This window comes from Emydura macquarii, unplaced genomic scaffold (assembly GCF_026122565.2).
Source record: "Emydura macquarii macquarii isolate MOO-44397 ecotype Brisbane River unplaced genomic scaffold, CSIRO-AGI_Emac_v2 contig_1119, whole genome shotgun sequence".
NCBI lineage: Eukaryota > Metazoa > Chordata > Testudines > Chelidae > Emydura > Emydura macquarii.
Window position 1 is genome coordinate 7,617,101 of NW_027131256.1, and position 21,903 is coordinate 7,639,003.

Below are 21,903 nucleotides of genomic sequence, written 5' to 3' on the forward strand. Positions count from 1 at the left end.
AGTAGGGACAGATCCATCCATCAGCTAGGGAAATAATTTTATGGGGCTGCAATTTGAAACTTTTTTTAAACAAAAAATAAACTAACATGGGATTCAAATTTTATTTCTGGAAATGAGGGACATCACTACCACCTTGGGGTCTTCCAGTTTGTTTGTTTTAATAGGGCACATTGAAAGAGAGGGAAAAGAGATTTTTCCCTTCAAGGTTACATACTGAAGTTGTTGTACGTTGCTATTAGGTGTGAATGGAAGTGTGTGCTCAAGGGAAGTTTTAGATTGGAATAATTGGGGGGGGGGGGAAGCAGTGGGTCAAAATGGCACTGCATTAGCAGAGCTGTGTGGGGAACCCAAAACTAGAATACCAGGAGTTGCTGCGAGTTAGATTGAGTTGGTGGAAGATTATACAGCATTTGCCTGTGCTGTGACTATGTCTCAGTGACCATAATGAGCTTCTTTCCTATAAAGTATTTGGGGAGAAAGTCCTGTGTTTGAGTAGGTCCCTTCAAAAACTAGTTTTAAAAGAGCTCATTTTCCATTCCAGTCATGTAGATGCCTCAATAAGACTGGAGCCAGATGCTGGTAGATCTGAAGAAAGCAACCCAGCCCTTTTCTTACCGTATACCAGAGATGACAGTTTTTAAAAGCCCAGTGGCTTTTTTGATAGCCTCTAACAAGAACTGGGACTCTCCAGGCTGCACTTGTCTGGCCAAGCAAGGCTATATTTCATTTATTTATACCATGAAGATTTTCAGCAGAACCTCACACTTTCTGTCTAAATTAATGATATTCCTTCCTTTTTGCCATGACAAAAACCGCTCTCCACTAGATACATAATGTTAAAGTTTTTGTCTTGGACATATTCCGTAAAAAGCTTTTTCAGCTTCATCATTTTGACAAGCTGATTCCATTAAATCATCTACAGTTTTCATGTCTTTTTTCTTTCTTTCTTTCCTGAAGTTAGAAAACTGTGATCATCTGTGGGATTACAAGGTGGCTCTTTTCTCCAAAATGTGTTTTTTTTGCGGTGGGGGAAACATCAGCATTTTCAGTTGAGCAATTACTGCTGTATATGTAGTGTCTACTCGCTGGACTGCTCCATTCTCCAAATCCCAAGGTAGCACTCAACCACTGCACCGTGTTTCCTTTCTTCTGCCTTAAATTCCTATTTGCTGCCACATATTCTCACATTGCTCAGGTTAGCAGCTTCCTGATCCCCAAGACTGAATAGCTGGTTAGCTCAGCTTCCTAGCTTATGCACAGTTTATTCCCCTCATTTAAAACAGCAGAAGCTCTAGCTGCACGCATAGGCCATTATCCTGGTTGAGTTGTTAAAGTTACCTTAATGCTAGCTTTATTTTCTGTAGTGGTGCTGAAGGAAAAGGTTTCCTTTGAAAGGTCTCAGACCTCTATCCTCCCAACTCCTGATCACAGTAATAACCAACCTCAAGGAGTCATTAGCGAAGACTCAAACAATATTCTATAACAAGTCAGCTATGAAGAATTGGCATAGTTTATCTCTTGATTCATGTTCTTATGGAGATAATGAGTTGCAAAATAAAGCCAGCATTTCTCTTATGCTGTACAAAATCTTTACAAGAAACATTGGGACTGATTCTTTCCCCCCTTTAACTAATGTTGAATATAATTCTGTAAGAGACTGTAATAGCCAGAAACCATCTACACAAAGGGCCTGCTCTTATAAAGTGGTGCCAGTTTATTTACTGTGCTGATCCTTATGCTGACTCGGCCTTGATTGGTGTAAGTTCTTGCATTGTTTGCAGGAGCAGGGCAAATGGTTTAATGATTATATTCAAATCCAAGCCATATAAAAGACGTTTACTTTCCATTCAAGAAATGAATATGATGAGCTATATAAACTGGGTTTGAATAAGTTCATGGATTTGTTTGCTTCTTCATTGTCTTCTTTTCTTGTTGTCTTTGTGAAATAGACACCTATGCTATGTAGGAAAGCTGATAAATAGATTACAAAAACCATAACTCGCCATTCAGTGACTTGTAAATGTTTGGTTTGGCTTTTGCCATCAAAGCGATGAGGTTTTCTTCAGCAAAAAAAGTTTGCAGATGGATCTTCTTTAATAATTTTATTGTCAATTGATGTGGTTCAAAAACTGGGCATCAGGAGATCTAGGTTCGTATCCTAGTTCTGCTGTTGACTTGCAGTGTGACCTTGGCAAGTCACTTTGCTTTGCTGCTGTTTGGTTTCTTCATCTGAAAAATGGAGATAATGATATTTGGCCAAAAGAAGTGAGGCCCAACACTCAACTTGATGACATTTGTCTGTTTGTCTCTCTGTATTATGATAACATTTGAATACCACATTTGATCAATTCCAAAATTTCAGGGAATGTTCTAGGCATGAATGGGAAGAAGAACCCTATTGAATGTGGTGACAACTGGGAAACTGGAATGTGGGAAAAGCCTGATTTCCACACAGATCCTATTTGGCGCTGCAGGCAGAGAAGAATTGTGACATCAGAGATAACTCAGCCACTCATTACTCCCTCCCTCCAGTTCATTTGCATATTTCAATCCCATTGGTTGAAATGAGTCAGCAAATGAAACTACAGGTCAGAACTGAGGTGCTTTGACATAATTGGGAGGGTGCAAGGGTTCCGGGCTGGGATAGCAGGGACTGCTTCAGATTAGAAACCATATTGGCTACTTTGGAGTGAGGCTGGAGATTTGCACATGGCTCCATCCAATCTTTGTGTAACTAAGGGAAGATCATTTATCTTTCCCCAATCAGTGCTATTTTTCTTCATTTAAGCAGTGCCATTTGGTACTGCAGATGGAAAGATTACTTTGCCTGCAGCACTGTCTGGGCAACATCAAGGAGAGAGATGACCAAGGCAAGCGGCAGAGTTGGAGTTTAAGGTTAGGGTTACTAGAGGGAGGCAGTGAAGACTGGCTAGGTTACCTCTGATGTCACAGTGCTGCTACTCCAGGCTCTTCTGCCTGTCGCGCCACATGGGCTCTGTCCCAGGGAAGTTGTTGATATGAAGCTGATAGATAAATAAATGAAGAGAAGAAGAAGAGCAGCTTAGATGACCTAACAATAACATTTAGGTTTATTGGCAGTATCCTGTAAAATTGCTACAGGTTCAGGGATAGAGACTGTATTTCTGCCCCGCCTCCCCTCACCCCCACCTACCAAATGGGCTTCCATAAGCAATGAAGAGTGTAACCCTCTATGATACTTCCCCACTTCATAGAGCCGGTGTTGTGAGGCTAAATGAATGTTGTAATGCACAGTGATAACATCAGATGAGAAGTGAAATGTATTATTCTATGGGCCTGTTTTAGTGAATCTTCATAAGGTAGTCTTGAATTTTTATAAAACTAAAGGTTTAGAAAGGATGTGCTTATTCAGCCACTTTTTATGAACTGGAATTTTAACTCAAACTTCCTAGCCACTTGTGTTCAACATTTTGAGGTAGATTAGTTTCACAATCAAGTTTAGTTTACCAGATTAAGTGCTGCACTAAGGTATAAATTAACTTCATAATCCATGTGAGTTCTGAGGTGCTAGATCTTCAATGGGTGTAAGTCAGCACAGCATCTCTAGCCTAAATGGAACTATTTCATTTCCATAAACTGAAAATATGGCTTTAAATATGCATATGTTATTCTGTGATGTCCAGCTTGTTGCTATTAAGACTCTAAATTGTAGTTCTTGAGGTCAACTATGTTAAGAAGAAAATGTGCATTTTATTCTGAACTGAATTGTGCTCCTTGAGCTCTCTGAATGGCTGTTGGCTAGTTTCTGTTGCAGAGGAGCCTGGGGGAACATTACCAAAGAATGGCTTTCCTCCCTGCTCCCCAGTCACTCAGGGCATCCCATGAAAGGGGGAGGAAGAAATTGAGAACCAGCAACTAGTTACGGACCCTGATTATTTGCCCCAGCCCCAGGATAAGGTAGAGTCTGAGTGATGCTCTTAGGTGCACTGGCTGGCTACAGTCCCAAAGGACTGTATGTCTACTGTATAGCCAGAGCACAGCTTGCTCCAGTCTCCTCCTGCAAAACTCCCCTCGCAATACCCAACACACCCTCAGCTGACAGGGACTGTCTGAATGGAGGCATAGGAACCAGCTATGCCATCTGTATGCCTACTAGGGATTCCCCAGACTGACGGCATTTCCCTTTTCATCAAATGAGATTCACAAAAGGGAACAGAACAGGTTGGAGAATCATCCCCCAAGTATTGATTGTGACCCCTTGGCCTTTTTGAAATTGTGTTTGGCCTTCAGGCTGAGAAGGTTAGATACCACTGATGTATAGCCTTTCTCTGTTCACTGTGGGCTTAATTCTGCACTTACTGATGCAACTGCATAACCCCATTGACCTCAATGGGATTGGAGGGGTGTAAAAGAGAGCACAATTTTTCCTGTAATGCTTTTTGTCTGGTTCCAAATATTACATGCTACCATGAGAGCACAGTTTGTTACAGGCGGTACAAATTGTAAAAACTGTAGAGCAAACAAATGTCACTAAGGTTCCCAGGATTTGCTGCTGTTGTGTGTGATGTCTGTCAATTTAGCATGTTCCTGTATGTCTGCATAGTCTCATGGTGTGATTGCTTTATTGGTATACTGAAGGGGAAGAAACTTTTTGTTTCTTTTCTTTAAATTTTGTGTTGAAATTGGTTTTGTTTAGTGTAGTCAGGATTTTTCATCATGACTCTGCTTAGACACTTCATCCCTGACTTATAATGCACCCTAATGTTCCAGTCCTAAAACATTACACAGGCCACACTGCTCTCCCATGTACCATCAGCCCGATTTCTGATACCTACTTGCATTCCATTCTTGGGTCTTCTCAGAGCTCTGCAAATGCACCTCAATCTTCTCCTGCAGCACCTCCTGCTATTTCAGCCCTGGGGTCTCCACACACAGCTCTGCCAACGCGCCTTAGTTTCACCTGCAACCCTCCCTGCCAATGCCCCTGACAGCTGACTTGCAGCGCCCTTGAGGGAAAAGCATTTCTGAACCCAGTGGCTCAAACGGAAAGTGTTAATTATGTCTTGAAGTAAAAGAGATGTTGGGAAGAATTGGCATGTCTCATCTTGGAAAGGAATTACATAGAGCTCACTGGAGTGTCTTGGCTCTTGAGTCCAAGTGCAATTCAAAAGACGCCCTCTAGACAAATTATTTTGGGTCACTCTTGGAAGTCTTAATACCCAGCAAGAAAATAATAATTATTTATAAAAACCATCAATCAATAACTTAACTCATTTCCCAGGGTCACTTCCTCATGTCAGTAACCTATTTATATGAATCGTTGGACTTTTAAAGTAATTACCTAATTATTAATTCTAGACAACAAGCCAGACTTCAGTAATTGCTTTTATTAACTACCAGTGCATGTCATCACTGGTACAACATTTTTCAACTTAACATTTCAATATTTAGAGTTTGAGTTATTCATATTCAGTTTGCTTAATACTTCAGTATTCATTTTAATTTAACTTTGTATGTCTTGGAACACCAAATTCTTAAGGGCTTTGACTTCTGTCCAGGTGAAGTAGGAATTTTCCGAGGTGCTCTGGGCCTCTATAATCTCTTGGACATTCACTAATGGGCACAGAGGAAACCTCTGTTTTCTTAGGGTGTGATTCAGAAAGGCATCCCCATTCAGGACAGCACTTAGCACATGCTTGAACTTAAGCATGTTCTTAAGTGCTGTCCTGCATCAAAGCCTTAAAGCTGAGTCCAAATATTGCAATTAAACCCTTTTTTAGTAATGGCAATTTTTAAAATCAGTTAACTCAAAATCAACCGATTCTAAGCTGTTTCCTATTAATTCCCTCAAGGAATTGGTTCATGAGTAAAGCTATTATGAATTATAATTAATGCTATTTCTTATCTTTAAGTCAAAATATATGCTCCAGATATAGGTGGTTGGCTTATGGATACATAAAATTTACCCTTTGTGGTGCTTTGTGAAAACTTGTTCTCAATCGCAAACTTGCCTCAGCAACTGAGCTGCTGAAGCTCTGATGTGATGTACCTTCTGGAGAGCTCTACAGCTCTTTCTTTGAAGGTGCTTTCTTCAAAGAAGCTTTGTATGGAGAGATTGAAGATTCTCCTTAGGCAGCTAGAGACTCCTGATGGATGTTAATTGGAGTTCAGTTTTCAGATACCAGAGTCCTCTTTTACTGCATCTGTCTTTCATTCGTTTCTATGAAAACTCTGGTTTGGACTTCTTTTAGATGGAATTACCTGAGGAATGTAGCTCATATACAATTAGAGTTAAGACTTTGATTTTGATTAAGTTACTATGTCTTATGTAAAAAACTGTATCAACCAATCTTATTGTCAAGCAGCATTTGTTCAAAAGTCTGTTTCCCCAAATCGTTCCTTTTATATCTTCAAGTGAAAGCTGTACAAAGTCCTTTATTTGTTAATAGCATCTGTGTAATGTTTGTGTGTGTGTCTATATATATATTTATTATATATGTATTTAATATAAAGCCTTATACAGTTAGTATTCCTTAACCTTAACATGTATGTTACATCTTACTAAAAGAGCAAAAATCTCCAATCAAGGTTTTTTCTTTCATCTATTTTTAATTACAGAAAAAGGGAGGGGGAAAAGCTCTTTTTGTTGCAATACAATTACAAAATGCAACCATAATATTTCAAAACAAACTAACTTATATACCAGTTAAAGAAAAGATAATGTGTAGTTATCTTGCATTATGTACATTTTAAAATGTGTAATTAGGAAAACTGTAACTTCCTTTTTTTCTTTGAGTGCTGTCTTTTGGGTGCTCCACTTTAGGTGTTGGTGCATCCGGCCCAGGGTGGCCCAACCTCCTTCTCAACTGTCCCCAGCCTGAGACGGAGCTCCACAGTGCTGTCCCGGACAGAATAAGAAACACAAATTAATTAGTCTTAGAGATAGTTGAAATATAGAGTTTAGTCATAGTAAATTAGTCTCAGATTAAGTCATAAATTCTAGTTAGTTGGTTTAAAAAAAATTATTTTCTTTTCTTAGTCGCTAGATAATTCTCTTCATAAAAGTAGGCATTATGCTAAAATACCTGGCTCCCCAGGGTTCAAGAGATGTGGATCCTGTAGAGATGCAATTCCAGTTTCAGATGGCCACTCTCTATGCATCAGGTGCCTTGGATATGCTTTAATGATGCATTAATGGAACCTGCTAAAACTCTGTGGCAGACGCCAGCCTCTGCTTCATCAACCTGTAAAAGGGTGGACAGGAAATTCTATGTCCCTGCTAAGGGCATTAAATTCTCATTTACTCACCCTCCTCCAAATTCATTAGTGGTAGATGCGGAGAACCAAAGGAGCAAACTGGCACAATACAAGTCCACGCCACAGGACAAAGAATGCAAGAGACTTGATTTGTTTGGCTGCAAAATTTACTTGTTTGCACCTTGCAGTTTAGCATGGCCAATTACAATGCTCTTCTGGCAAAATACAATCATGACAATTACACCAAATTAAGTGAATTTGCTAGTGACTTACCAGCAGAGAAATGCAAACAATTTAGGTCTCTGGTAACTGAGAGTCATCTAGTTGTTCAAACGTCTCCGCAGGCATCCCTCGACGCTGTTGATACAGTAGTTAAAACAACGGCAAAAGCTATGCTTATGCATTGGGCATCCTGGCTGCAGGCATGAGACTTCTGAGGGACCTGCAAGTAAAGGTCGAAAACCTACCATTTGACAGAGAGAAACTATTTAAAAAAACTAGACCAGGTTATCCATTCCATGAAGGACTCGAGAGCAACTCTGAGAACCCTCAGAATTTATACACCTGCCCCCAGGTGTAAGAGGTCCCAGCCTTACCAGTGCAGGGAACCCTCATTCCCTCGCCAACGAAGACCATTCGAGCCATACAAGTAGAAGCAGAGACCTCAAAGAAGGAGATCGACTCAGACCCATGCATCATCCTCGCAACCATCGCAAGGATGGAAACAGTCTTTTCGAAGCTTTGGTGAAGGGTCTGATAAACCTACCTGTTTCAGTGCCACCAAATACTACTACACGAATCATTGGACACTGATTACGCCCATATTACAACATCTGGGCATCAGTTACCACAGACAGATGGCCTTAGAGATCATCCGCGTGGGCTACTCCTTCTCTTTCACATCCATACCACCCACCCAACCTCCCTCCCTGTCCCTCTTCGGGGACCCCTCTTATGAACACCTCCTACAACAAAAGGTGCATCACCTTCTACAACTAGGGGCAAGAGAACAGGTCCCACCACAAGACAGGGAGAAGGGATTCTACTCTCACTATTTTTTAACACAAAAAAAACCAAATAGAAATTGGAGGCCAATCCTGGACCTCATGAAGCAAAACAAATTTGTTTGTGTCCAAAAGTTCAAGATGGTCACTTTAGCCACAGTAATCCCGGTGCTGGAACAGGGGAACTGGTTCTTGGCTCTGGACCTCCAATATGTGTATTTTCATATCACAGTACACCCAGCATGTCAATGATTCCTTTGTTTCCCAGTGGGATCAGAACACTATCAATATAGGGTACTACCATTCGGCCTCTCTGCCGCGGTCTTCTCCAAGATCCTTCCAGTCGTGACAGCCCACCTACACAGTTGGGATAATTATATTCACATTTCTAGATGATTGCTTCTTGAAAAGTCGCACATGATCAGAAACATTACACAACACATAGAGGATCATCTACCTCTTTCAAAATCTAGGGTTACAAATAAGCAAGCAGAAATCAACCATGATACCTGTAAACCAATGGGAATTCAGAGGGACACACCTGGACTCCATAGAGGTCAGAGTGTTATTACCAACACACAGATTCCATACACTAACAAGTATCATTTTTGCAGTTACGACAAATCCGCACATCATAGCACATACCTGCCTTCAACTGTTGGGACATATGGCAATCACCACGTTCGTAGTACATCATGCGAGGTTACACATGCACTGCCTTCAAGGATGACTACGTTTGGTCTACACACTACACAAGCACAACCTAAACAAATAATTGGAACTACCTCCCAAAATCAAAGACTCACTCCACTGGTGGATGAAACTAGGAAACGTTTGCAATGGGATAACATTCCAGTGAGAATAACCATCAGTGATATTTACAACAGACGCCTAATTGGGGGGAGCACCCATATGCAACATCATACTATCCAGGGGCAATGATCTCCTATGGAGACTTGTCCACACATCAATCTATTCGAGTTACGGGCGCAACACATGCTTACACTTTCTTCCACAGATAGCAAACAGGACAGTGCAAGTGATGACCGACAACATCACTTGCATGTTCTACATGCATGTCTAGCCTGTCCTGCCACTCACACCACCTCAGCTACACTGCTACTTTCAGCATGCTAGCTCGATCAAAGCTAGTGCACACACTCTACCAATCCAGGAAACTATACCTCCAGCTCCAATATGGATGTACCCAGTGACACAACTCAATTGACTTCAAAGTGAGCAGGATTGGGCCCTGGAAGAAAACAGAATTTGTGGGGAGGACCACCGTTTGACTGGCTGCTTGTTGTTTCCATGCTGTAACACACTCTAGTTGAGTAGCTGCACAGCACTGAGGTCCTGGGCCATGACTACAGTCCTAGGCACTACAGTAATACAAACAGTAAGAAATAATTATCAGTCCACAAGCAAATATCATTGTACCATGACACCTGTTGGAAACAGGCAATAGGAGGACTGAAGACATTTTAACTGTTCATAGGTAATCACTTCAGACAGTATGACAATAAAAAGGAGTCCTTTCAGATCCGTTTTCCTTGTGCTCTGCCAAAGCACTTTTCCTGATGCACACCTCTCGATTTAATGCAGCATCCTTTGTCAATGCACTCTTACATAGATAGGAGATTAAAAATGATGTTCTTGGAGTGAACCCCTACTATTAAAGAAGGTCCCACCTTTGGCCTCCTTCGCAAGCTGATTGTAATACAGTTTATTACACAGGTGGGCAGGTCAGTGCATTGCCAGAAGCTTTTCAGGTGGCCACCTGCGGCAGTATGAATTAATGTAAAGGTGATAGGATATCTCACTGAGATTTTGCTGGCCATTAACAGAGGTGACTTCAAATAGCAAGAGGTAATTAGTACAGGTTTCACTATACCAGTTTTCCATCTGCTGCTGGCTGCTGATTTTTGAGCTGATCCCTTCATTCTCATGTTAGCTATTTGCATACTCTGTCTTGGATTCTGGATGAAAAGGACATTTAGTGAAAAGGGCATAAATCAACAAAACAATGTAACCTGTAGAAATATGAATCTATGTAGATTAATCCATGTTTCCCAAATTGCATGTTAGATCGTAATTCAATCAAGGGGCAGGGGTCTTGTGACGTTTATGAACATTTATGGATAGCATGAGGGCTCAGATTAAATGTCAGCCCTGATATTCAGTTCAGGATCACGTATTATTGTTGTTCATTAATTTATAAAAACAACAATTATATCCACTAAAATCCTCAATTTAATTTTCCTGTAATCTGTCTCTGCCCGTGTCAGACACGCAATGAACTTTCTCTCTACCTCAGATTCAGATCATTCACAGGGCTCTATTGAATTTCAGTTCAGAAGGGTCTAGGGTTAACACGGTTTTTTCCAGATGTGGGTTTAGTTTGGGCCCCATTTGGATTGAGAAAGTAATAACGTTAAGATTTCTCCACTGGATTGTTTGCCCCACCTGCTTTTTGGACTAAATTCTATATCAGATTCTATAAGGATAGAACACATCCAACCGTGTAAAGGCAGTGGAAAGCTTACAATGCAATAGAACCTCTCTTGCAGTGGAGTTGGTATGGGGGCAGACTGCATGTGGTAGAGCTATGCTCTGTGCTAGTTCCATACAGGCCCTTGGAGAAGGCGGTCTGGGATAGTAGCATGTCCAGTTAGTTCAAGATTACCTGGATGCAGGGCCCATCTTCCCTTTGTAACCAGTGTTTAGGAGTTGCTCCCTCTATTCCAGTCCAGGATTTGAGGCATTAGTGGCATGACCTGCATCTTGCTGGTGAGTTAGGAATTGGATTTTATTTCCCCCACTCTGGGCCCTTACAGAAAATCCACTTACTTAAGCTTCAGTGAGGATGGCGATAGTAATAAAGTGAAATTCTGCCAAGATTAGTAGTGGCTTTTCCTGGAAACTGTTAAATAATCCTAGGAACGGGAGAAGGAAAAGATCAGTTGGATCATATCTTGTATACTCCCACCAGATACAATAATTCTGTGTTGAAAACACACGACATAAAAAGAGAAGGATAATAGTGGCATATGATTCAGAGGATTATTCCAGTTATAACATGGAATACTGGAAAATAAATGGTCAATTTTCATAGATTTTATTTTTTACATGTTATATAATGGTGTGTCCTGGAGAAATGTGCTGTGTTAATGCAATGTAATTAGGTTAAGTGTATCTCTAGTGACAAAGTGTGTTGCAAAGTGCCATATAATAAAAAGTTACACCCTAGCATTTTAATGGGTCAAATTCTGCTCTTAGTTACAATGAAGTCAGTGAGGTTGTGCAGGGGTAAGAGAGTAGAATTTGGCCCACATCTCATATGTTTTCTATACTTATCTAACATGGAGTGAATCACAGTTTCCTCAGATACATCCTGTTTTTTCAATACTTCACATGGAAAGTTTTATTTTTATATTTTCTCTTTTAGACAAGACTTAAAATCAAGCGCCTGGACCACTTGTGATCATTAAAGATTTTATGGCACTTTTGGCAGAATGACCTGGTGACTTGCCAAATTCCAATTTAGGCCCAGTGTAATTACTCATCTAAAATTTCCCTACAGTTTTAATTGGATGTAATGCTCTTCCTCACTTCTTCTACTGGACTTCACTATCGTGTTGCTATGCACTGTTAAACAGTTGTTATGTTCCACCCCAGAACTGACTGCCTTTCAGTAGTTAGTGATGTGATTTTTGTATACACTCTGTGTGGCCTAATTTTGCAAAAGATGATGAGTATCTCCTGCAAAATGGTGAGAGATGTCAATTCCCAATTAATTCAAAGCTTAGTACCTTACAGGATTGGGCCCTTAGTTTATAAAGTTATTTGGCATCTTATGGCATTAAAGTTATTACTCTAGACAACACAAGTAGCAACATCTATACTTAAGATTGGCTGATGCTTCCCATTATAACACCCTGTTTTCAGTTGCTTATAACTGCCAGACTTTAAGAATTTGGGCTGATATTTTCCGTGCCAGGTCTGCCCTCCTCCAGAAAATTTCAGCAAAAACAGTTCTGCCATTTCTCAGAACAACATTAGGGGGAAAATACATTGTTAAAAAATTACCACGTTAAAAGAGTCCTACAACTGTTTCATTGAGAAATTCTAGCCCCCCTCCATGTTTGGAGCAGGGACTTGAAATGTAGTAGATTGTTCACCCTGGTGTCAGGGAGGTGCCTTTTGCCACTACCTGACTTTAAACAAGTTATGACCCTCTGATAATTTCAGTTCGCATCTGCACAGTAGGGACTTGGTAGAGTTTGTCAACAAAATGCTCCAAAGATCCTATCTACAATGACGATGCTCCATCCCAGGGCTGCAAGGTCTGGGTGGGACTTTATGCTAAATTACTGCTCCCAGCTACTGGGGTTGTGCGACACTGGACACAGAAATGGAATCAGGGAGATTGTATCTCCTGTGCTCTCAATTCTCCCCCTGCTGACACCTAGTCAGCAAGGAGAAGAAGGAGGAAACTCCCTGTCTGGAATGGAGAAGGGTGAGGAACTGGTCTTGGGGCATGGCCAGGAGGAAACTGGGACAAAGACCAAGGTGGGGTAGGGACTGAGACAAGTAGCCAAAAGGTGTGGGGCGGAGGGGCACTGGGTCTGAAACAAGGAGCCAAGATGGGTGGGAGAGGGGGATACTGTAACAAGGACACACTAGACCCTTGGATTAAAAAATTTATGAGTTCAGAAGACCTTCTCAATGAAGGGCTTGTTACAGCCCATCATATGTCACCAGACTGTTGCAAGTGCGCCCTTTCACTGGGTCCCACATGCTTCCAAGACAGATGGATCTGAGCAGAGCCTTGTCAGTGTTTCTAGTTCTGGGGCACTAGGGCACATTCCTGGTCTGAGACCTCTTGTCCGATGCACTGCCTGGGGATGTGGAGCATCTCTGCCCAGCTGCTGTAGACCCTGAAACCAGTGTCTGAGACCTCCTGAGCCGTCCAGTTGCTTACATGTGTTCACTCAGATCTTTACCTAGGGTGTGGACTCTTTGGACTTCTAGTTTAACCCCTCTGCGGACGACATGACAGGAAAGCAAGGAACACAGGCTTAGCAAAGGAATTTCTTAACCACAGAGACTTTACTGTTAAAGAACTTGAAGTAGAAAATAATAAGTCCTGAGATGCACCCTCCCCTAGGCTGAGTTTACCCCTTCTATTTAGTCTGCAGTTCATCATCAGTTCACTCTGACAGAGTCTGACCTGCCTTCTGTTTCCTGCACATCCTTCTTGCGTGTAGCAATGGTCAGCCCACTGCACAGAGCAGAACCTTGCTCTTAAATAAGGTCCCCAGTCCCTGAGCCAGATGCATTACGAAGTGGGTTGCAGCTCACGAAAGCTTGTGCTTGCAGAAATGTGTTGGTCTTTAAGGTGCTACAGGACTCTCATTGTGTTTGCTAGATTGCTCTGTTATGGCACTTAGTCCTTCAGTAAGATCAAGGTAGGGGAGGTAATATCTTTTATTGGATCAATTTCTGTTGGTGAGAGAGAGACCTCACCCACCTTGTCTCTCTAATATCCTAGGACTGACGCAGCAACATACTTCAAGAAGGTCTCAAATACCTTTTCTGGGAAGGGCTGCTGTCTGGAACACAGTGCAATAGGCACTTTTGGCCATGTCTAAGCATGTGCAATCACTGTGCTAATAGTTACATAATCAGTACAACATGAGAGTTCATAAGAGATACAGACATATGCCACTCTGTCAACGGGTTCAGATCATGGATCCTATCTTAATCCTCCCTTATTCTGTTACATAATCCTTGGTTTTAAGATTGCATTTTCACATATTAATCAGGAAAATTGAGTAATCTGCAGTGGGTCTTCATGAGAATGAGTGAGGTTGCACACTGTGTGTTTGTGCACACACGTGCGTTCATGTGCGCACACACTTAAGAATCCAGTTTATGCAGTGGTCACCATTAAATCTGAGATAATCACAGTTTTATACTCAGAACAGAGGCTGTCTGTGATGTGTGGCAATTGTTTTGGCAAATGTTGATAGTTTTTCTAATGGTTTCAACTCACTGTACAGATTTATAGCATTAACACAGTAGATTCTGTAGCATGACGGTGTACATTATGTATAAGAATGTATTTTTCTGTGAAAAATAAGCTAAAGCTAAATAAAATTCTCTTCTCCTTATCTTCTGAGAGCAAATAAGTTTTCTTACAAGCACCTCCTCTTGCTTTACCAGTCACCATTAGTTTAGATTTAAAACACACTGGAATTCTGTGCTTTTCAAACCATCTCCATGAGAGGAGGTGGCTACTTCAAAGCATCCATCTTTTGTATAAACCTTTGCTTTCAATTTCAAAGAGGAACAGATCGTCCATTTGGAACTACTCATCAGTGTAGCAGGTTTTGACTCATCTTGTTAATTAATTCATTCCATGTTAATATGTTCTGGACAATAAGTTTACAGTATAGCTCAGATAAGCCACAACATACATTGGTAAATCAGGGACTGTGTGTTGTGCTAAGTACTTAGACTACCACGAGGCAATAGTTCTCCCAAACATTCTCTCTTGAAACAGTGATCTCTTTTCTCCTATGGCTGTAGGTAACAAATCACTTTTAGGCCAAAGACAGAAGAGACCGATGTGCCACGTTTATCCTCAAAACAAGCAGCTATAGTGTAAGCTTCCTCGCCACTCTGCCCCCCTAATGTTCCTCACCTCTGACCTGGAAGGACTATATCTAGGGCTAAGAAGAGGAATTCAGTCTCTGTGGCCAATTTAATCCTTCACCTCTCTGCTGAGACTACTGACAAGGAGGCCAATTAGTGCCAATTATGGTGGTGGGCTTTGTGAAGAGAATACCCGTCCACAGGGAGCACCATCTTATTTGACAGTAGCAACTGAACAGCCACCAGATGGTATCATCATTTAATCTCTGCTGATTTGGAATGGATTCAAAGTAGCATCCTAGGGATGAAAGTCTCCTTAACCTATTACCAATTCCCTGAGCTATCTAGTCCCCTGGTTGGGGTAATTTCTGAGCTTGCAAGGTTTATGTGATCTATGAAGTGAAAAAGTTATTTTTTCTGCGGGAATTGTGAGAATGTCAGAGGCTCCTGAGTCTCCTTTTTATTTTGGTATCATTTAGCTTATTTAGACCTGCTTTAGTTCTTCATGCTGTTTTTCCTGTTTTCCTCTCAGATCCTTACCGATCAGTTTGTGGCTTCTCCTGAAGGAACCTTTCCTGCCTCTCGTGTAAGTACTAAGCATTTTGTACCTTTCAGTGACAAGAGTCATGTGTTTTATTCAAGGCACATTCGAGCAAATCCGAAGCCCCTGTGAAGTATTCTGTAGGTCTCTCTGGCTGCAAGGTTCAGTATTCAGTGCGTATCTTTGTTCTACCCAATCGTCCCATACTTCTGTGCAGCATCAGTTTGTGAGACTCAGAATGGTTCGGTTCCACTGTGTGATGGGGAGAAAAGGAAGTTTGTGCAAAAGTGGTATATGCATTTCTGGTTTGAATTAGGGAGACAGTGGATGGAGGATTCCTGTTAGATATGGGGAAAGCTTGCCATAAATTTCCCAACGGGTATTATCCCATCCCAGAGCTCTCATTCAGCACGAAGCAGCTTGTATTGCACATCATGCAGGACTGGAGCAGGTGCAGAAAACATTTAGTTAGCATTTCAACCTGTGCTTGCTGGGATAGAATTTCATGATCTGCAACCCCCTGCAACTGCAAAGTTGGCAGCATTGTGTGAACCCACACTGCTTATATTGACACCAATGCGTACAACCTACCATTAGAATAGTTTTCTAAGTCTTGGTGTAGTTTCTTTAGCATGGCCCCATTAACAGAGGTGACACGTGGAGGGTGCATGTGAGGTCACGTATCTTCCCCCCTCCCAGATTTCTGCCAGGGTTTGTATTCCCTGCCTGAATCCCGCTGCATACCACCAGAACATTTAAATCAGAGGTTTACAAACTGGGGGGCATGCCCCACTAGGGAATGTGGAGGAACATTTCGGGGTGGGAGGGGTTGAACAGTTATGCCAGGAAGCTCGAACTTCAACTCGGTGCAATGGGGCTTGGGCTTCAGTTCTGCACAGCGGGGCTCGGGGAGGGACCGCGACCTCCACCCTCTGACTCACCTTTTTTTGTCTGGGTTTGGGGGACACAACCAAAAATTGTAACTCCTAAGGAGGGACTCGGCTCAAAAAGTTTGAAAACTGCTTTTTTTAAAGTGTGCCTCCCTGCTATCAACAGTTATGGGTCGTCTCTCCCCAACAATGCTAGAGTTAAAAATCTATCTGTGGTTTCCTTTGCAAACCTATGTTATGCAGGGCTTTTTCTTGGCAGTTTTGATTCACTTGGGCTTGATTGTTGGTATGTAAGTTGTCAACTCAATTATTTTTTTCATTGAAAAAAATATTACTTTAATCCAGGGAGTTGTTTTCTAAGACCTGGAGCAGCAAAAATGTAAAATTCTCATGGTTTGAAGTTTACTTTTTAAAAATGTTGCCAAGTTCTAGGATATGGTATTTTTTTAATTAAACAAGTTTACATTTTCCTAATGTTTCATAATAAATTGGCATTGTGAAATCTAGTAATTCTGTAAAACAGTAAGACTTCTTAATACAATATAAAAGGAACCTTAGCACTGCCAAGCAGTCATAATTGTAACAGATAATTAGAGATGGGCCAGAACTGAGGACAAAATTTTCAAAAGTGTCCACTAACTTTTTGTTCCTCAGTTTATGGGTGCCGGACTTGCGACACTTTGTACCTGATTTGCAGAGGCATTGAGACTCTGCAGCTTCCATTGACTTCAGCTGAAATTGGAAGCGCTAAACACCTCTGAAAATGGCGCCAAAGGTATCTTGAATTGGGAATGCAAAATTACAGGATGTTTGAACATTTGGGCCTAAAACTCCAGATCCAACTTTGGGTTTTTTAAGATGTGTGCTGTTTTTTGCAGCCCAAATCCATGTCCAATACTTGTTCAATGGAAAAACAGTTGACTGTTAAATAACTGTTTGGAAAAAAAACAGAGTAATAAGTAGCCTTTTTTTTTTTTTTTTTTTTAATTTACTGAATATATTTACATCTGCAAGTTTATACACAAGTTATTTTTTGGTTCTGGAAATTTTTTCAAAGTAGAGCTAAAAAGAAAGTGGAAATTCTTAATTCTTCAGGTGCCTGCTGAAACTTTCTAGCACCCTACAGTGTGTTGTTTGGTTGGTATCGAACATTACAACATGTGGCTTTGAGATTTAAAGTTGACTCACAATATTTGGTGTTGCTGCAGGAAAAATGTTCCCATAGGAAAAATTACAGCCAGAGCTATGATATGATTATTGCACAAAATGGTATGACAGTGCTGAGTCTTATGCAGATGAATTTGCCTATCGTGCTTATGAGGTCCCCATATTTCTTTCCTTTCTCTTTCATTATAAGGTGTCCCATACTCATAAATTACGATGTCCTGCCCCACTTTTACTCTGGTGTACTTGCTGCATATAGGTAGGAGTCTACGCATATGTGTAGAGCTTCTGTTTATGTTAGTGGCAGTGTCAGGCTTGTGCAGCAGGAGGAGCAGAGGCCCTCAAAAACGGAATATGGCGTACATCTAATGTGACATTTATTTGACTGAGAAAGGATGTTGATTAAAGTCCCACCAGCCCTTTGCCATCATGTATTATGTATTTGTCCAAGAGGGGTGGTTCATAATGGCCCCGCCAAATCCTATTATTCTCACTGCAGAACTTCATAGTATCGATAGAAAGTGTGAATGATGCGCAAAGGCTTGAAATGTGCACATTTAGATGAAGCCTTTCTGCATCAGCAGCCATTTATGCCAACACTGACGACCACATGTCATCAGCATTCCTCATGGTTATAGTTCTGTTATATAAACTAGCTCTGTGCTACAAATCCCACTCTACCTCGGACTCACCTTGTGATGATGAGCAAGTCATTTCCCCTCCCCAAGACTCAATTTCCTAATCTGCAGCACTAGAGAATTGCACACTTTGTTGGCGTCTCTAGGCCGAGTTCACTGCACACACCAGGGTTCCTTTCATTCCTCCTCACCTCCCACAATCACCTTCCCATTTCCCTCTATTTCAGTGTCATATGTAAATATGTAAGCAGTAAAGCTTGTATAATTTTTAATTTGTTAAATTATTTCTCTTCCTTCTTTCTGGGAGATAAATTACTTGGGGTGTAGACATTTCAATTCTGTTGGGATGATGGGCAGAGCTGAGATTGTGGGTGTTGTTATGCTGAAAGGTGTTAATGATCCTTATATCTTTTTGAATGTCCTGCTCTGAAAAAGCCATTGATTCCCAGCTTTATGAAGCCCTCTCCAGTAGAGTAGCAATGACTTAAAGGAATTGAGGGGCATCCTGTTGACCGCATCACAGATATGAGAATCATCTGTCAGATGGTCAATGATATATGTGTCAAAACACAACTGGCCGTGTTCCAGGCTGCCAGTTGCCTGTGTCTGAGCATGAGTATTCATTATATCAGATAATTATATTGAAATAGTTCCTGGTATCTATATGTGTGTTCCATGCTGCTGGAACTTGTTCATCAATGAAGTATCCTATATTCAGCATGCTGTAGCATCAGAGTAGTGTACAAATGTCAACTAATTGTCACTCTCACCACTCCTGTGAAGTTTTTTAGTATCATTATCTCCATTTTACAGATGAGGAAACTGAGACAGATAGCATTGATGATGTGCTTAATGCAACACATGAAGTCAGTGATAGAGACAGCACTAAAAATCAGGAGTTACTGACTCCTACTCCACCAGATCACATTGCCTCTCACAAAAGACACATAATCTGTCCTGACATGAGAACAGAGGTCCTCAGTGTTGCATGTCTGAAGTTGATGATTCGCGATTGTTGAATAACAGGCCCATTTGAAATTATTTAATCAAAGATTATCAATCAGAAAGAGTACAGCACTATACAGAATACAAAAAGAACAGATATATTGCCACCCTCGATGTAAGCTAAAGAGCTGGCTCTGTCTCTCTTGCACTGGAACTGGTGGACTCCGTGTCATTTTCCAGCTAAGTTCCAAAATTTCTGTCATTATATAGGGATTTCAGAGAAATAGACCTTTCTTTGCCAAAAATCCTCTCCCAGAACCATATGTTCTGGTGTCATTTCTTATGTTCTGATGAGATTTCCTTTAATATCTGTGCATTCTTGGTTTACCTGATTTATGTGTGAAGGCATAATTATTTACAGCTGGGAGGACCAACTTCTTCAAGATAATATTTTTCAGTGGATCCTTCTTCCCCCACAAGCATTCTTCCCTATTGATTCCCCAACAGGAAACATCTGCTGTAACAATCATCCCTCATGAATCTCACAGGTTTATATATGCTTGTGTGTGTGTGTGTGTGTATATATTAATAAAGAGTATGTTTGAATTCTAAGGCCCAGAATATTGGTTTTTAACCTGTAAGTAATCCTATTCAGGAATTCTATGCATTAGGCTGTATCTAATAATCCGTGGCACCTCCATATCTATAGAACTCCAGATATTCTTGAAAACCATACCCCTAATATTTTTACCCCTTTATACTTTATAAGGGGGGGGGGGGCGAAGAAATAAGATGAGCTTCATGTTTTTCTACCTATTGCAATTTAGGAAGAATAGATTCTGATAATCTAGCCAGGAAGTCCTTGCAGAAATCCACTCAAAAGAGGGAACTAATGTGTGCTCCAAGGTTTTGGTTACAGCATTAGTTTAAGTGTGAATTTTCAAATTGCTTAACGATTGATAATAGCAAATGTTAACTAGCAGTCAATGCAAGGATGAAAAGTAGCAATAGGCTCTTCAGTGTATGTAGTTTTATGGACTGTGATGTCTATAACTGTTTCTCTGAACCCCCCACGGGGTTGTGGAGCCCAAAACTGGGTCTGTTGAACTTGAATGAGACAACCGAGGGAGTGGCCTGGACACCAGCTTGGAATAAGGAGCACTTCCATGGTGCGCCCTGGAGATCATTGTTGCATGTTATCTCTCATCTAAGTAATGTAATTTAATTTATTGAAGGTATTTGGATTATCTGGTGCATAGAGACATAACAGGCTACAGCTACAAAATCTGGATCTGAATCTGGAAAATTCAAGGTGGATAAAGGTTTTATATTTAGGAAGGAACAAAGGAAGGAAGAAAAAGAGAGAGAGGGAGAATCTAATTTTCCAGTCCTCTTCTACATCACACTGGTGCATTCATTACTAGACTCAGATGGAAGAGGGCCACTTGCTGAATCACTAGCAGCGCTTCTTGCAGTAACATAGAGATCTTCCATTCAAACACGAAACCAGCCTAGTTTGTTAGAGCTGATGAGATCACAGCACCAGGTGGTTTGACTGTGGGCCGTCTTGTAATTTTCAGAGTGGTGCCTTCACTGTGGTGGGAAATTATCTTGGTGGATCTGGCATTTGTTCTTTACTTATATTGTCAACCATTGCACAAGGAGATTCCCTTCCGCCACCTTGAGTACATTGTTAATGCTGCCGCTGCATTTTTACAAACCAAAACCCCCCTCTTAGTGCAGTCAGCGCTGACTAATTTCATATTGTACACCTTCCTCTGTGTAATTTATACTGCAGACATGAAGCAAAACAGAGGCAGTAAAGACAAGTAACACTGAGTGCTGATTACCATGAAAAACCCCATTTGCAGATGTAACTGCCTTTACTGGAGCTCCAGATCTCACATTTGATGCTCAAATTGGCACTTGTACACACAACCCACTTAAAGACCTAAGTGCCAGACAGAGCCTCTAAATTTATTCTGGGTGTCCTATACAAGGCACCATGTTTAAAAATTAGTTCTTAGGAGTGTTTCAGCAATTTCCTTTGCCCATCTAGCTCTCCTACTTTAAAAAAAAAAAAAATCCATCTACCATTTGGCTGCCTACATATAATCAAACAGATGCACACATCTGTACATGTGTCACTGATGATCCATTTGCAGACCACACTTCATGGCAGTTGCTTTATTTAGGGGCTGAGAATGGGAATTCTTAGAGATGAAAGATCCACAGCATATAAAGAAACAATGTGTTCCTCGTCCCAATTTCTCTTTCACTTCCACTTCCTTCTGCCTTTCTCTTTTTTTCTCCCTGACTTGTGTACTCAGGGAATACTTTTCAAATCATTAGAGTGCCCATCAACCAACACCAGATTTTTTTAGGACAACTCCATAGTAATTTTTTTTGGTGATACTCACAGGACGCATGAACGTCTGATTTTGACCCTCTCAATAAGATGGTTCCTGTTTCTTATGACATCAGCAATGTCGACCCTGTGATTCCTGTTTTCCAATTTTTGACTTGTTAAACAGATGGTGTATAGCTTGATTCTTTGAGACAGCAAAGCCTCCCATGCCAGAATAGGCCAAAGCCACAATATATAAGTCAGATACAGATTGCAAACACTGTACAGTTCAGGGATATTCATGTCCATAGTTCTGTTTCAGCCACTTGTAAAGTTAGAAACCATTTGCAAAATTTTAATATGCATCTGGATTCAAATTCCAAGTCCACCTCTTCATACACCTCCCCCAGTCTACACACAAAACAAGATGATTAATGTAGCTACAAAGCAAACTACTGCAAAAGAGAGGTCAGATTTC

At 41.0% G+C, this 21,903-nt stretch overlaps 1 protein-coding gene across 4 annotated transcripts in view; it reads left to right on the forward strand.

The window, feature by feature from the left end:
• The window catches only part of ZBTB20 (zinc finger and BTB domain containing 20), a 577,566-nt gene that overhangs the window by 415,504 nt on the left and 140,159 nt on the right, over positions 1-21,903 (forward strand). For 3 of the 4 annotated variants that reach the window (XR_010919343.1, XM_067546058.1, XM_067546059.1), the window contains one exon: positions 15,433-15,486. The gene's annotated coding sequence lies outside the window, so the exon portion shown is untranslated. Of the gene's footprint in view, positions 1-15,432; positions 15,487-19,601; positions 19,627-21,903 lie in introns of those variants that run through there. The other variant, XM_067546061.1, reaches the window with a different exon arrangement.